Raw genomic sequence first — 17,808 nt, 5'->3', positions numbered from 1 at the left:
GCGTCTGTGAGGATAGGCAGACCTTTTGTCTGCCTGCCCCGGAATCTGTAGACTCTGTGCTGGCAGTTTGGTAACAGTTCCGAAGCTGCTTCAATAAAGACGTAAAGATTGAAGGTATCTGACTCGATTATTGTCGAATGCAGCTGACCACCTGAACTAGGACTTAACATTTGGTGTCAGAAGTGGGATCCCAAAAACTCTCGATTGGAAGTGGCTGAATCATTGATATCCTACAGACGGGACGCGGCAGAGGAAATGAGCCCCAAAGTGAGTATATTTAGTTAAATTGCCACTTTGTTTTCCTCCTGTCGTAAGTTCTTGTCGCGGATCTTTCACCACTGTTCAATTAATTGTTGACGGGATCGCCCGTGGTCAGTTGTCAGATTACCCCAGGAAAAGATAGATTTGGAATTGTCCACGATGGTGGTCTGTTAAAATGACGAAGGAGTAGGTTGATCTGGAAATTGTCTACCATAAGTAGTCCGTCAAACGTTAAAACAGTAAGAAATAAAGAGAAAAGGAATAAAGAAAAAAGGAATAAAGAAAAAAAGGAATAAAGAGAAAAGGAATGAAGAGAAAAGGAATGAAGAGAAAAGGAAGAACTGATTTGAAATTGTCTCACTTAATGAGTCCGTCAAAACGTTGAATACCTAGGTTAAGATAAGTTTTATCATGGGTAATAAACACCCAGATAAATACGAGCAGCTCAGACAATTGTCGGGAGGTTTGAATCAGAAATTAGGTTCAGACATATGGCCATTAGGGGGTTCAAGTGATTTAGAAACAATTAAACGGGCCCAAGAATTAATTTGGAAAAAGGGAATCGGGAAAAAAAGTAAGAAATTGATTGAAATTTGGCGCCAACATTGTCAGGATGAAAAAGATAAGAATATTCTGGCGAGTTGGCAGGATATTGCTCTCAAGGCAGGAATTAACCGATGCGGGAATCCCTAAGTCATTGGAAATTTAAAGAAAGGAATGTGCACAGGAAAAGAGAAATAGAACAAACAAGGAATCTTTAACTGAACTACGTAGTTCAATGGCTGGTCTTGGTATGCAAGGGGCTGACGAGGACGATGAATGGGATAATTGGAATATGGCTCCAGGGGCTCCCCCGCCTTGTCCGACGGCACAACCCGATGTTAATGCCTTGGCTGACGCGGCTGTGGCAGTAAATGTGCCGGTGCCAAATTTACAGATGAACGGAGTTCTACCCCTCCCTTACCCCGGTCCTAATGTCCCAACACCGGGCACCACTGCTGCTGCAACACTCACTTATCCCAGTTTACACAATGTGTCTAATAGAGAACGACAGTGTCGGGGAACTAAGTCTGATGATGAGGTTTTCTGTCGATCCGTTGCAGAGAGGACTAGAAGCCAGGTTCAAAGACGGCGTCAACTTGAACAGGAAATAGGGAGATTACAACGGCTTGAAAGAAATCAACGACGTAGTGGTAAAGGGAAAAAGGGGAAATCAACCCCTACGGATGAGGATGATGTGATAGTGTCAGGGTCAGATACTGGGACAGATTCAGAGTCGGGATGGGTTGACGATGTTGAAGGGGACAATGACGGGGAGACACCAAGACCCCTGAAGAAACGCGCGCCGAAACAGCTGCCCGTCAGAACTATCCCTAACCCTCACGCATTGGCACCAGCAGCGCCTATTGAGGATGGAGGCCCGGATGTGCAGCCCCCTGCTAAGATACAAGTGTGGTTACCTTGGAAACCTCATGAACTTATGTCCATATTAACCAGCGCCCCGAATAAAAATATCTGTCCTCAACGGTTCATTGAATTTTTGTCACGAACTATTAGAGTCTATCAAGCAGACTCAAGGGACCTTTGGTCTCTGGTACAACAGATACTTACTGGTTCTGAATGGACCAGATTTAAGGAAGCCTTAGGACATCAAACTCACGATGCCTTAGAAGCAGCGCACGCGAATATCGAGAACAGAGAGACGATGATTCTGGATGCTGTACACGTAGTTCTGCGAAAACCTGTCGATATTACCAAAGTCTTGGACATGAAAACAAAGAAGGGCGAGACAGCCGAGGAATTTTTAGAGAGATTTAAGGAAGTATATGGAACCCAGTCAGGAGACCAGGTGTTTTCTAGGGGACAACCTTCTCCTCAGTTTTGTTCTATGTTAATGAACTGCCTTCCTGGAACAGTTGCTACTGCAATAAGGACCAATAATCTTGACTGGTGTGACGCCACAACTCAGGCAATGTCTCGAGCAGTAAAAGCTTTTTGGAAGGACGGTCCGACGGTTGTGCTAAAAGATTCACTGCTGACTAAAGTAAAGACAGAATATGTTGTTAAGGACAGACCTCAAACCTCAGATGCCGTGGCATACCAAATGGAACCTCAGTTTTATTCATCTGGATGGGTGGACGTACACGGACAAGGATACCTGACCACCCTAACGGGCCAAGAGCCCCCAGTTACGGACCCCCATATGCTCCCCCCGCCTATTACCAAGGTCGAGGAGGACTAGCTCAACAAAGTCAGAGGACAGAAGCTACCCGTTATGGACACTTTAGGCGAGATTGTCCTGCCGCTGGCGGAAGCCGCAACGGAGGCCCACCAATGAGGGGACCATGGGGGGGGAAGAGGATGAGGGGGTATGAGAGGAGGAGGAAGAGGAGGATCCGATGCCTACAGTGACTTCTCTGGATCCAACCCCTACCAGATGTGACTGAGAAGCCTCGTTGTGGGAACCAATCTGGATATTCCCGAACCCCTCATCCAATTAAAACTCCTTAACACCTGGTACCCCTTTCTCGTTGACACCGGGGCGTCAATTTCCTCCGTTCAATCCTCCTTGGGTCTGCCCCATTCTAACCAAAAACAACGTCTCTCCGGGTTCGAGGGAAGGACGAAAGAATATCCGGTATCGGAACCCGTTAATGTCGAATTTCAGGAACTCGCCGTTAAACATCAATTTATTATTACAACTGGATTAGATTGTAATCTCTTGGGAAGGGACCTTGTGTGCCCTTAGACTGGCTTTAAGATGCGATGCCGAGGGAGTGACCATTCAGAATCAATCAGTCCTTCGTCAATGTTATGTTATACATACGCCACAATGGTGGACTCTAGACTTAGTCGGGACCTCATACCACATCACTCTATCCCACGATCGCAGTGGTAGGAACATAGAATATGACTCTGCAGCAAGAGATTGTGGTCTATAGCTCCCACGCCGTTGTAGCCTTGCTCGGCCAACTTCAAGCTCAGCACTTGACCTCAGCCCGACAGAACAGATACGAGATCTACCTCCTTAATAATCCACACCTCACCTTCAGACACTGTACCACGCTAAACCCGGCAACTTTCATTGAAAGTCCACCTCTTGTTATTGAGAAGCCGGATCATGACTGTCTGCACTCAGTCCTCGAGGACACGAGCCCTCGCTCCGACCTTTCAGATACCCCTCTGTTAAACCCTGACCTCGTTATGTTCACTGATGGCAGTTCCTCCATCAACAAGGAAGGAACACGCATTTCCGGTTATGCTGTTGTCAGTCAAGAAGGAACGACTCTCGAGTCTGGAGCCTTCCAGGTCCCCCTTTCCGCTCAGCAAACAGAACTTTTTGCCCTCACCCGTGCGTGTATTTTAGGAGAGGATCTCCGAGTCAATCTACACTGACTCCCGTTACGCCTTTGGGGTTGTCCACGACTTCGGCCAGCTCTGGAAAAACCGAGGATTCCTAACTTCAACCGGTACGCCAATCTCGAACCAAGTGCTTGTGTCTGACCTATTACTTGCTCTTCTGCTCCCTCGATAAATCGCTGTTATTAAATGTTCCGCTCATACTGCCGGTTCCTCTCCAATCGACATCGGAAACCGCCGTGCTGACGAGGCGGCTAACTGTGCTGCAAGGAGTCAGCAGATTGTTGTGCCCCGAATGATGAGGCAGACGTCCAGCTCTAAACCGAGCTTGTCGGCCCCTGAAAAGCCAATGCCAACCATCGAAGAAGTACTTCACCTACAGGAGGACGCTCCTGCTGTACAAAAACAACTTTGGAACGATCTTGATTGTAAATATGATACTGCCTCCAGGTTGTGGATCACACCTGCTGGTCAAACTTGTATGTCCGATGAATTGGCCCTTTGGGTAATTGAATGTGTTCATTATGCCACGCATTGTGGAGCAAAAGCCACTAGTGACCTGCTCCTCCAGACATGGCGGCATCCTAGCCTCAAAATGTTTGCGCAGAATATTATTTCTCGTTGCCTTACCTGCCAACGCCATAATCCTGGAAGGGGGGGTACCAAGTTTATTAGGCAAAACACCCTTGCCAGCCGGACCCTTCGAGACTTTGCAGATGGACTATATAGAATTGCCACGCTGTCAGTGTTATAAATATGTGTTGGTTATTGTTGATGTTTTTAGTAAATGGATTGAAGCTTATCCTACTACTGATAATAGAGCCTGTACTGTTGTTAAGATATTGCTGAAGGAAATTATCCCTCGCTTCAGGGTTCCCGGTCGTCTTAGTTCAGATAACGGACCCCATTTCATTGCAGCTGTAAACAAGGAATTGTGCCAACAGTTAGGGATACATCAACAACTCCATTGTGCCTATTGCCCCCAGGCGGCGGGTCTGGTCGAGCGAACCAACCAGACTCTTAAAACCAAGTTAGCTAAACTGACCTCTCAAACAGGGTCGACTTGGTTAAAATTGTTACCTGTAGCTCTTTTTCAGATTCGCTCCACCCCCGCAGGGACGACACGTCTCACCCCGGCCGAGATGGTGTACGGCAGACCTCTTCGCACCCCTTGGGACCACCATTCTCCAGTTGCCGTTTACTTTCATCACATGACTGAGGAGATGACCACCTATGTGTTAGCCCTAACTAAGGCACTGCGAGCCTCTCATTCACAGGTTCGCGCCGCTTATGATGACCGTCCCTCTTCTCACGGATCATCCCCTATCGAGCCCGGATCTTTCGTCCTCATCAAAAATTGGACGCGACGTCATCTCCAGCCCCGATGGGATGGTCCATTTCAGGTCTTACTCACCACCCCCACCGCTGTAAAGGTGGAAGGTAGAGACGCGTGGGTGCACATGCATCATTGCAAATCGATTACCGGCGGTAATCAAAAGGGGGGAGTGGAGATAGACGTGGAATAATAATACGTTCGTTCCCGTCGTTCCGTAACCGTTTAGCTGTAATTTTAATTAATCTAATTATCATATGATTGCTTGTCCTGCTTTTAGCTATTTAGGCATAACATGAGTCCTTGGTGGCCACGATAGTAACATGACGGTTTGCAAGCCCCTTTGTCTTTCAGGATTGAAAGAATGCACGGAACCCTGCTGCTAGGAGTCGTGATCCTGCTGATAACAGTAACAAAAACAGGGGGACGACTACTCAGCTGCCCAACCAACGGCTCACGAGAGCAAATTCTCCGTCTCTGTACGGGAGATATCGTACAATGTGGAACCAGGACACCAGACGATCTCGAATCATGGACCATGACTAAAATAAAATCCCGTACGGGTATACTCTCACAGGTTGATCGACAGGTGACTCCACAGGGCAAAGACCGATGGAATTTGCCATGCCGGTTCAGGGAATGTGAGATGGACTTTGTTTGCCTTGATCAACCTGAAGATGACTTAGTTGATTCAAAGGACCAATCCCTGGAATCAGTAACAAGGCAAAGGAGGAAAAGGAATGTGCAAGGGCAACTGGGGAACAATCATAATATATTCCTGTGGACTCATGAGATCGTATTCGCGCCAGAGTCAGTTGTGTGCTACCCTGTTATGTCGGTCACTGAATTGTTTACCCCAACCCCGGCTATGGATCCCAGTCTTTACATACGAGGATACAATGATACCCCACCCGCCGAAAACATTACCTTCACATATTCCGATGGCTGAGGTCCCCCGGCCACCTGCCTAAACACCACAGGGTCTGGGAAGGATGGGTACCCACAGTGTTGGAATGGTACAGGATTCGGGTGCGCCAAAGTGGATGTGCCCGTTCACCAGTCCTGTCTCACAAAGCAGTCCAATTATTCCTGTCTTCACAACTCAAACACGGGTATCATCTCTTGCCAGAGTGTGGATACCTGTGTAGAAGTAAGACAAGGGACCCAAATGACCTGCAGTGCCCTATACCACAGCCAAACTTTTGCTTTACGCCACTACGACCTGTCGCGATCGGGCAAGCGCATATCACCCATCCCACATCTAACCGAAGTATTACGAGAGTTGAGGTTCAGAGTGGGTCAATCTGTAAAGCTCTACCACCAACTGCAAACTAAAATCAAAGTACTGGAAGAAGATATCGATGTAGACTTACAAAGTCAGAGTTGGTGGAGAAAGGTCTGGGATTGGGGAATAATTGTGAACATCCATCCTTGGATTCGTATAATTTCACACATACTGGTCGGGACAAAATTGATCTTAGCAATAACATGGGGCATAATTTGATCTAAGCAACCGGGACTCTTGAAACCGCGTGACTGGCCAGCACGTTGAGGCAGGGAGTACCGGGCCGTGCACAAAATTGAGAGTAAACATTTATGAATGAGAATTTATCATGAAATGATAAAAGGGGGAATGTGAATGTATGTGGAAGAATCATGAAAGGGTTAATAAAATGGTTCTAGGAATCAATAGGAAAATAAGAACAGACAGACTTGGTTTCCCGTGCGAAAGTAGTGGACAAAGTAGCTTGTGTGACCATCACTGATAAACAAGGGTTTATGGCCATGACTTGATAAGGTGCACATTTGCTTCGTGCGATTAAGCTGGGCTATTCCGCTCGTAAAAGCATAAAGTGTTCTAAAGATAAACAGGCTGTCAATTCATGAAGCCCCAGTAACACACTGTGATTGATGAAGCAGGCCATACCTCCTGTGGTTTGTAAGAATAAAAGGGATGCATCTGTGAGGATAGGCAGACCTTTTGTCTGCCTGCCCCGGAATCTGTAGACTCTGTGCTGGCAGTTTGGTAACAGGTCCGAAGCTGCTTCAATAAAGACGTAAAGATTGAAGATATCTGATTCGATTATTGTTGAATGCAGCTGACCACCCGAACTAGGACTTAACAAGTAGATAGAGAGAAACTGTTCCCATTGGCAGAAGGGTCGAGAACCAGAGGACACAGATTTAAGGTGATTGGCAAAAGAACCAAAGGCATCACAAGAAAAACCCTTTTTGCGCAGCGAGTGGTTAATATCCGGAATGCACGGCCTGAGAGGGTGGTGGAGGCAGACTCAATCACGGCTTTCAAAAGGGAATTGGATAAATACCTGAGAGAAAACATGAGCAGGGCTGTGGGGTAAGGGCGGGGGAGTGGGACTAGCTGAGGTGCTCTTGCAGAGAGCCGGCACGGGCTCGACGGGCCGAATGGTCATGTTCCGTGCTGTAACCATTCTCTGATTCTATGGTTCTAACTCTCTCAGCACAAGCCTCTATTCCCTTCCCCCTCATATACTGAACCCAAGTGCATCGATACTGGAAACACAGAGAGACCAATCCAGAGCCGCTCTGTATCAGGGTGGACACTGGATACGGAAGTCGCTCCCTGGCCTCCTGTGTGGGTCTGTGTGTTGCATCAGTTTGAGCTGGAGTGGAGGGGGGGGAGAAGCTGCTGGGTTTCACCCCCAGTTCCTCTGAGCCCAGTCGGGCCCAACAATTTCCAATGAGAGACTGTCAACGGCGGTGGATTCTAGGGGAGATTACTGTCCTCACAATGTAGAAGAGTATTGTTTTAGGAACAAGTATTTCTGTCGAGGCTTTCAATGTACAGATTTGTTTTAATCCATTCTTGTGATGTGGGTGTCGCTAGTAAGGCCAGAATATATTTCCAATTTCCACTTGCCCCTTGACAAGGTGATGTGGGCCTTCTCGAACCGCTGCAGTCCGTGTGGTGAAGGTCCTCCCACAATGCTGTTAGGTGAGGAGTTCCAGGATTTTCACCCAGTGATTATGTAGGAACGGCAATATATGCCCAAGTCAGGATGTGAGACTTGGAGGGAACTTGGAGGTGATGGATTTCCCATGTACCTGCTGCCCCGGTCCATCTAGGCGGGAGAGGTTGTGGGTTTGGGAGGTTCTGTCAAAGTTCTGGTTGAGTTGCAGATGTATAAAGTCCCTCACCTTTGCCCTGGCCACCTCTCTCTCCTCCCATAGAGGCCAGAGTCTTGTGTAGGCCCAGACCGGGTGGTGGGTTCCCGTCCCTGAAGGACATTAGTGACCAGTTGGATTATTACAACAATCCAGCAGCTTTCATGGTCACTTTTTTTCTGCTGATGGCCGCACAAATAACCAGGTTCATTCAGCTCAATTTCACAACCTGCCTTTGTGTTTTTGTGGGTTCTCTCTCACCCAACTTTTTCTTGTCTGAAATTCACTTTACAGGGTATTAAAAGGGGAGGATTTGTTGATCGGAAGCTCAAACCAAACATCACATTAAGATCTGACGGAGTCACTCGATTCATCGGGAACGGAGTATCATCGCCCTTTGACCATGGAAGCAAAAAGCACCGTTCACAGCGGGGAGAAACAGTACACGTGCTGTGTGTGGACAAGGCTTCAGCTGATCAACCAACCTGGAGAGACACCATGTAAATGTGAGGACTGTGGGAAACGTTTCAACTCTCCGTCGCAGCTGGAAACACATCGGCGAGTTCACACTGGGGAGAGGCCGTTCACCTGCTCTGAATGTGGGGAGGGATTCATTCAGTCATCCAGCCTGCTGACACACCAGCGAATTCACACTGGGGAGAGGCCATTCACCTGCTCGGAGCATGAGAAGCAATTCACTCGGTCATCCACCATGCTGATACACAAGCGAGTTCACAAGTAACTGCAAGGGTGGAATTCTGCTGTTATTGCTGCTGTTAATCATATCCCAACTGAATCGTGTTCATTCTGACAGTTGGGGTTTGTTTCCACTGATGTTAATAACTCCTGTAACTGGACTGGAGTTTAATATTTGGGATATATACAAATAAATTAGTGTTGCTTTCAACACATTGCTGTAGATTTTTGTCTTTCCCACCCGAGTGTTTAGCATCACCTGTCTGGGGCTCAGAGAGGACAATCTGGAGGGAGGATCGTATGGGGGGAGAACTTCAGCCTGGACATAGTCCTTCAGGACCACACTGAGAGGGCCAAACGGGACTTTGGTCTTTCTCATCTCTCTTCACTGACAGCAAAGTCGCCGTGTGGGTTAATCTTGACGCGTGTAAGGTGCGGATGATATCCACCCAAGGGTGTTTAAAGAGATGGGATGGGTGCTCTGTTAGCCTCTTGCCCATATCTCCAACAGATCAGTAGAGTCATGGGTTGTTCCGAGATTGGAAGGTAGCACATGTAGTTCCCATTTTCCAAATTGGGCACAAGTCTGAGTTCGGGAACTGAAGGCCCATCAACGTGACCTCGATCACTGGGAAGGTGCTCGAAGGGATCCTGAGAGATGCTGTTTTCCATCATGGGGAAAGGGAAGGGGCCATTAGAGATACTGAACATGGATTCCGGTAAACATGGTCACATGTTCCAAACTAGCTTGAGTTTGTAAATGTCACCACCAGAGAGACTCAACCTGTGATCCCAATAAGACTTTGGGGGGGGGGGGGGGGGGGGGGGAGTTGCTGTCATGTATTCAACCAGCATTGTAACCCATGTATAATCTGACCTAAGTTGTACACTGTGAGAACAATGGCCACTAGGTGGGAGACACTCCTAACCTGGACCTTCAGGTATAAAAGGGGAAGCTCCACCCACCTTCATCACTTGAGTGCTAAGGAATAAAGGACAGGTCACAGACTGACCTTCTCTCAAGCATGGGCCTCGTGTGCATTTATACTGTATCGTAAGGACCTATCAATGGCGACGAGAAACTGGGATTTAAACCACGCGATCATGGCCACTAGCAGAACAGACGAGAGGTATTGTGTTAAGGAATGGTTGGGACAGAGATTCAACATTGTTAAAGCAGCACACAGTTCTCCAGGCAGACAAGGGCAATCGGGCATACCCCAACATGTAGTCGAACCCAGAGGGGGAGTTCAACAGAGACAATGGCAAGCTGAACGGCGATTCACACCATTGCAAGGGGCAATGCGGCCAGTAATGGGGCCATCAACACCTGTTAATGGCGCACTCAAGGACAGTCACAGGGGCAGTCAGGGACGATCGACTGGCAAGGGACTTTTCGTTTCAAACAGCAGCTCATGTTGGAGGTGTGAAGGCACACACTCAGCCAGAGTTTGCAGAGATGAGCAAAATACCTGCAGAAATTGCAGAAATCAATGCTGGGAGAAATCGCTGGAAGCTGAAGTTCAGCGAGCTCATGTGGAGCACGTATACAGTTCATACACCAGGACACCACCGATAATGATGAAAGTGCTCCTCAATGGCATCCCAGTATCAATGGAGATAGACACGGGGGCCAGCCAGTCCCTGATGGGTATCAAACAGTTCGAAAAGTTGTGGGCATCCAAGGCCAGGAGGCCAAAATTATCGGCGATTGACGCACAGCTACGGACTTACACAAAGCAGATCATTCTGGTGCTAGGCAGCGCCACGGTAGTCGTGACCCACAAAGATTCGGAGAACAGGTTGCCACTCTGGGTTGTCCCAGGGGACGGTCCCGCACTACTGGGGAGGAGTTGGCTTGCTGTCATGAACTGGAAATGGGGCGATGTCAATGCAATTTCCTCTGTGGAGCGAGTATCGTGCTCACAGATCCTGGACAAATTTGACTCATTATTTCAACCCGGCATCGGCACTTTCATGGGGGCCAAGGTAGTGATTCATATAAACCCGGACGCCAGGCCAGTACACCACAAGGCCAGAGCGGTGCCGTACGTGATGCGGGAAAAGATAGAAGGCGAATTGGACCGCCTGCTGAGGGAAGGCATCATCTCGCCAGTCGAATTCAGTGACTGGGCGAGCCCGATTGTGCCGGTGCTCAAGGCGGATGGGTCGGTCAGGATATGTGGCGATTACAAGGCCACCATCAATCGGGTGTCACTCCAAGACCAGTACCCGCTACCGAGAGCAGAGGACCTCTTTGCGACGCTATCCGGTGGCAAACTTTTTTCAAAATTGGACCTGACCTCAGCTTACATGACCCAGGAGCTGGCGAGTGAGTCGAAGAAGCTGACCACCATCACGACACACAAGGGGTTGTTTGAGTACAACAGATGTACGTTCGGGATTCGCTCGGCCGCCGCGATCTTCCAACCAAAAAATGGAAAGCCTCCTCAAGTCGATTCCAGAGACGGTGGTTTTTCAGGACGACATCCTCATCACGGGTTACGATACTGAAGAACATCTCCACAACCTGGAGGAGGTGCTACGTAGTCTGGACCGGGTAGGGCTGCGACTGAAAAAAGCGAAGTGCGTCTTCCTAGCTCCAAAGGTAGAATTCCTGGGGATGAGGGTAGCAGCAGACAGGATCAGCCCTACTGCGTCCAAGACGGAAGCGATCCAGAGAGCACCCAGACCCCGTAACACGACGGAGCTGCGTTCGTTCCTGGGGCTCCTGAACTATTTTGGTAACTTTCTTCCCAAATTGAGCACACTGCTAGAGCCGCTACACGTGCTCCTACGCAAAGGTTGCGAATGGGTCTGGGGGGACAGCCAGGAAAGGGCTTTTAATAGAGCACGCAATTTGTTATGTTCCAACACTCTTAACACTATACGACCCATGTAAGAAACTTGTGTTGACGTGCGATGCGTCGTCCTATGGTGTCGGGTGTGTGTTGCAGCATGTCAATGCCAAGGGTCAATTACAGCCGGTAGCTTATGCCTCCAGGAGTCTGTCCCAGGCAGAAAGGGGTTACGGGATGGTAGAAAAGGAGGCACTCGCATGTGTATATGCTGTAAAGAAAATGCACCAGTACCTGTTTGACAGGAAATTTGAGCTGGAGACAGATCACAAACCCCTAACGTCCCTTTTGGCTGACAACAAGGCCATAAATGCAAACGCATCAGTCCGCATACAGAGGTGGGCACTCACGTTAGCCGCCTATGACTATACAATTCGGCACAGACCGGGCGCCGAAAACTGCGCCGATGCACTCAGCAGGCTCCCACTAGCCACCACTGAGGGGGCTACCGAGCATGGTGCTGAGATGGTCATGGCTGTTGAAGCTTTCGGAAGCGAAGGCTCACCCGTGACAGCCTGTCAGATTAAAGTCTGGACAAATAGAGACCCGCTATTGTCTCTAGTCAAGAAATGTGTCCTGAATGGGGACTGGGCAGCCACGTACAGGGCATGCCCTGAGAAATTTAAACCATTTCACAGGCGCAAGGATGAACTCTCGATTCAGGCCGATTGCCTACTGTGGGGAAACCGCGTAGTCATGCTCCAGATGGGCAGAGAGGTGTTCATCAGAGAACTCCACAAGGAGCACCCGGGCATTGTCGCAACGAAGGCAATTGCCAGGTCACACGTTTGGTGGCCAGGGATAGACGCAGATCTGGAACTTTGTGTTCGCAGGTACAACACGTGTGCCCAGCTGGGCCATGCGCCCAGGGAAGCCCCCCTTAGTCCCTGGCCAGCCAAGCCTTGGTCACGCATCCATGTGGACTACGCAGGTCCTTTCATGGGAAAAATGTTTTTGGTTGTCGTAGACGCCTACTCCAAATGGATCGAGTGTGACATTTTAAATTCAAGCACATCCTCTGCCACGGTAGAAAGTCTACGGGCAATGTTCGCCGCCCACGGTCTACCGGACATCTTGGTCAGCGACAATGGCCCGTGCTTCACAAGCACTGAATTCCAGGATTTCATGGCAGGCAATGGAATTAACCATGTCAGAACGGCACCATTCAAGCCGGCCTCAAACGGCCAGGCAGAACGAGCAGTGCAGATAATCAAACAGGGGATGCTCAGATTCCAAGGGGGTTCCCTACAAACCCGCTTATCATGCCTCCTGTTGGCCTATAGATCCCGACCACACTCGCTCACAGGGGTTCCACCCGCAGAGCTGCTAATGAAAAGGACGCTCAAAACCCGGCTATCTCTTATACACCCCACCATGAAAGAAATTGTCGAGAGCAGGCGCCAGCCACAATATGACTATCATGACAGGAATGCGAGGGCGCGATGTATTGATGTAAATTATCCTGTTTTTGTCCTCAACTACGCTGCAGGGCCAAAATGGCTCTCAGGCACTGTGATTGCCAAAGAGGGAAATAGGATGCTGGTAGTTAAACTTACCAATGGACAAATCTGCCGCAAACACGTGGATCAAACAAAAAGGAGGTTCAGCAACCCCATAGAAGAAGCAGAGGAAGAATACAATGTAGAGTTCACTCCTCCACAGGTGACCGAACACAGGGACCAAAGGGAGGAGAGCCCAGTCACTGTGGGCAGTCCGGACAGGCCTGAGGCACCGCAAACAGCAGACACTCAGGCCAGCGTCCAACAACTGAGCCCCAACACAGGCGCTCTACAAGAGAGCGTAAACCACCAGAGAGACTCAACCTGTGATCCCAATAAGACTTTGGGGGGGGGGGAGAGGTGCTGTCATGTATTCAACCAGCATTGTAACCCATGTATAAACTGACCTAAGTTGTGCACTGAGAGAACAATGACCACTAGGTGGGAGACACTCCAAACCTGGACCTTCAGGTATAAAAGGGGAAGCTCCAACCACCTTCATCACTTAAGTGCCAAGGAATAAAGGACAGGTCACAGACTGACCTTCTCTCAAGCATGGGCCTCTTGTGCATTTATACTGTGTAGTAAGGACGTATCAGCAAAGAATTTGTTCGGTTGGTGGATGGGGGAACCCGGTTGACATTGTCTAATCTCAGGGTGTCAAACTCATTTTCTATGGTGAGCTTGAGCCAATATCCTGGCACTTGGCATGGGTCACATTCAGCAAAAACTATTAACGTGGGAATAAATGAAGATAAACTACATCGGTCTTTACATTTAGATTGTATTTACTGCCGCTGCTCCCGATCCCTGGCACCTCTTAGCTTGAGCATTCCTGGTCTGACCCTGCTCAAACTATAACCACAAGGATATCGGGGCATGGTTCTGCCTGTGACCACAAGGCTGTGTCACTGCCACACACAGATACCGTTTCCTTGTTTCACATCTCCATACCCGTGCAAAGATGGCGGCCGAACTGTCCGCAATCCCCGACAGTAATCAAGGCTCGACCCGCCCGAAGGAGCCCTGCAGCCGCTGCCCACGTGTGTAGAGAGTGTGCGAGTCCGCAGGGAGGCTGGGCGCACTGCTCGACTGTCCGCCCGCCCGCAATCTCCCACAATCGACTGGCCCCGCGCCTGCGCACAACTCCGCCCACCTCACCCGGGCCCCGAGCTCAAAGGCCGCCAACAAACCGCCAACTGTGGGACATGGGCCCAGGACCCAGGTGGGCGGACTGTCCCTTTATTCTCCCCCCTCACGCTCCCCATCTGAGAAATTACCGGACACCGCCTCAGCCCAGACTGTGCACGCAGGGAAGCTTCCTCATCACCCGGTGAAGGCCTCAGGCCCCGTGTCTGCACCGCGGGGACAGGCCCGGGTTACTGCGCCTGCGTGGCCATCTGGGTGCAGGAAGAGTGGGCGGGGCTTCAGGGTCCCAGTGACCAGGAAAGAAACAATTTGTATTCATAAAGCGCCTTTCACGACCAATGAAATACTCCGAGTCTAGTCACTGTTGTAATGTGGGAAACGCGGCAACTCCCACACACAGCAATGTGATAATGACCAGATAATCTGTTTTATGTTGATTGATGGATAAATACCAGGGCACCAGGGATAGCTCCCCTGTTCCTCTTTGAAATAGTGTCCTGGGATCTTTTACGTCCACCTGAGCGAGCAGACAGGTTTCTCATCCGAAAGACAGCACCTCCGACAGTACAGCACTCCCCCAATGGAATGTAAACCTAGAGTTATGAGCTCAAGTTCCTGGAGTGGGACTTGAACCCACAACCTTCTGACCCAGAGGTGAGTATGCTACCCACTGAGCCACAGTATTATAAGACAAATAAAATTTGACACAGAGTCAAATAAGGAGAAATTAGGGCAATGACCAAAAGCTTGGTCAAAGAGGTAGGTTTTAAGGAGCATCTTGAAGGAAGAAAGAAAGATGGAAAGGTTTCGGGAGGGCGTTCCAGAGCCTAGGGACTTGACAACAGAAAGCAGTCACCAATGGTTGAGCGATTGTAAGAACATAAGAAATAATAGCTGGAGTAGGCTATTTGGCCCTTTGAGCCGAGTCTATTCAATCTCTCCTCATCGGGCAATCCCCTCATCCTAAGAAACAGTCTAGTGAATCTTCATTGCATTCCCTCTATGGCAAGTATGTCTGTCTGTGGGTAAGGAGACCAGAACTGTACACAGTACTCCAGGTGTGGCCTCACCAACACCCTGTATGATTGTAGTAAGACTTCTTTACTCTTATACTCTAATCCCTTTGTAACAAAAGCTAACATACCATTTGCCTTCCTAATTGCTTGCTATACCTACAGGTTAACTTTCTGTGATTCATGTACAAGGACAACCAGGACCTTCTAAATGCAAACATTTTGCAATCTTTCAACATTCAAAACATATTCTGTTTTTTGTTTTTCCAAAGTGAATAACTTCACACTTCCCCACATTATAATTATAATGGGGCAGAAGTTCCGAGGAGTATTTCCCACGGGCAAATCAATAAAGAACAGAAATAAACTGCGCACTTACCTGAAGCTGCTGTGACCGCTGGAACTCCCGATCCACAGGCCTCCTCTCCCTGCGACACACACCGTGTGCACATTGGGACGTCAGCAGACGACACGTGTGTCTGTACACCCAATCACAGGTAAGTATTTTCTCATTCATTGTAATAGGAGTTTCGTAAGTTTTTTTTAAAAAGAAAAAAAATTGCCGATTTTAAAAAAAAGTTAGGGTTAGGGTTTAACTAACATTATCTGAGTGGGCAGGGTGTTAACATACATGTGTTTTTTAAATTTAAATTTTAATCATTTTTTTTTATGTTTTTAAACTCTTACGCCTGTAAAAGTGGGCTATGCGCCTGCTTTTTCAGGCGCAAGAGTTTTGAGGACATTTGCTGTGCAAGATATGGGTAAATAGCCCAAACTTCCACGTACAAATGTCCTCGCTCCCGATCTGTGGATGATCTCCAGCTTGACAGATCGGAAAAGCCAGTTTTCAGCGAATGTGCATTGTGTGCTGAAAAGCGGCTTTTCCCGATGCCTTCCTGGGTCCGTAGAACCTTCGTACAGGCCCGGGACGTCGGAAATTCTGCCCCAATAACTTTTATTTATATAGTGCCTTTAATGTAGTAATAGGTCCCGAGGCTCACAACAGTGTTACAGACAAAACAGACAAATGTGACACAGAGCCACAGAAGAAATGAAGGCAGATGATCAAAAGCTTGTTTAAGGAGGTAGGTTTTAACGAACATCTTAAAGGAGGAAAGAGAGGTAGGGAGGCGTAGAGGTTTAGGGAGGGAGTTCCAGAGCTTGGGGCCCAGGCAGCCGAAGGCACATCCACTGATGGTTGAGCAGTTATAATGAGGGATGTTCAATCGGCCAGAATTTGAGGAGCGCAGACATCTTGTGGGATTGTGAGGCTGAAAATGATTACAGAGGTAGTATTGTATTCCATTTGTCATGTTCTTCCCACGCAGTCAACCTGTCTATGGCCCCAAGTTTCCACATGATTTGCTCCTGATTTTTAGGAGCAACTGGTGTAGAACGGAGTATCTTAGAAATCGGAATTCTCGTTATTTAGTTTGCTCCAGTTCTAGTCAGTTAGAACAGTTTCACTTTGGAACAGAATTTTTTTTTCAAAAGGGGCATATCCGGCCACTTACGCCTGTTTTCAAAGTTTCGGCAGTGAAAACTTACTCCAAACTAACTTAGAATGGAGTAAGTGAAGATTTTTGTACCCTCGAAAAAACCTTGTCTACACTTTAGAAAATCAGGCGTAGGGAATGGTGGGGGGGGGGGTGTTTAAAGGGAAGTTTACAAACATTAAACACTTCAGTTTTACAAATAAAGAGCCATCATCAATAATAAATGATAAATACATCAATAAATCAACCAATAAATCAATCAAAAAAAATTAATAAGAAATAATATTTTTTTTTAAATCAATAAATAAAACATTTTCTACTTACCGACTGCAGCACTGGGAGCCCTCCAACAGCATGCTGGGATGCCCCCTCAGTGTGTCTGTATCAGTGTCTCTATCTCTCTGTCTGTCTGTGTGTCTCTCATTCTCTGTCTGTCTCTGTGTTTCTGACAGCGAGGGGAGGGGGAGGAGGGGGGTAGAGAGAGAGAGGGAGGGATGGGGGAGAAGGGGGAGGGATGGGGAAGAAGGGGGAGGGATGGGGGAAGAAGGGGGAGGGATGGGGGGAGCAGGGGGAGGGATGGGGGAGAAGGGGGAGGGATGGGGGGAAGGGAGAGGGATGGGGAGAAGGGAGATGGGGGGTGGGGGAGGAGGAGATTGGGGTGGGGGAGGAGGAGATTGGGGTGGGGGGGGAGGAGATTGGGGTGGGGGGGGAGGAGATTGGGGTGGGGGGGGAGGAGATTGGGGTGGGGGGGGAGGAGATTGGGGTGGGGGGGAGGAGATTGGGGTGGGGGGGAGGAGATTGGGGTGGGGGGGGAGGAGATTGGGGTGGGGGGGAGGAGATTGGGGTGGGGGGGGAGGAGATTGGGGTGGGGGGGAGGAGATTGGGGGGGGGGAGGAGATTGGGTTGGGGGGGGAGGAGATTGGGGGGGTGGGGGGAAGAAGATGGGGGGGTGGGGGGAAGGAGATTGGGTGGGTGGGGGGGAAGGAGATTGGGTGGGTG

The 17,808-nt window shown here is 49.0% G+C and overlaps 1 pseudogene; it reads left to right on the top strand.

The window, feature by feature from the left end:
- Positions 1 to 17,808, top strand: part of LOC139256522 (zinc finger protein 850-like) — a 511,041-nt pseudogene that overhangs the window by 284,966 nt on the left and 208,267 nt on the right.

This window comes from Pristiophorus japonicus, chromosome 3 (assembly GCF_044704955.1).
Source record: "Pristiophorus japonicus isolate sPriJap1 chromosome 3, sPriJap1.hap1, whole genome shotgun sequence".
Classification (NCBI taxonomy): Eukaryota; Metazoa; Chordata; class Chondrichthyes; family Pristiophoridae; genus Pristiophorus; species Pristiophorus japonicus.
This window is presented reverse-complemented; position numbering and strand designations above follow the sequence as displayed.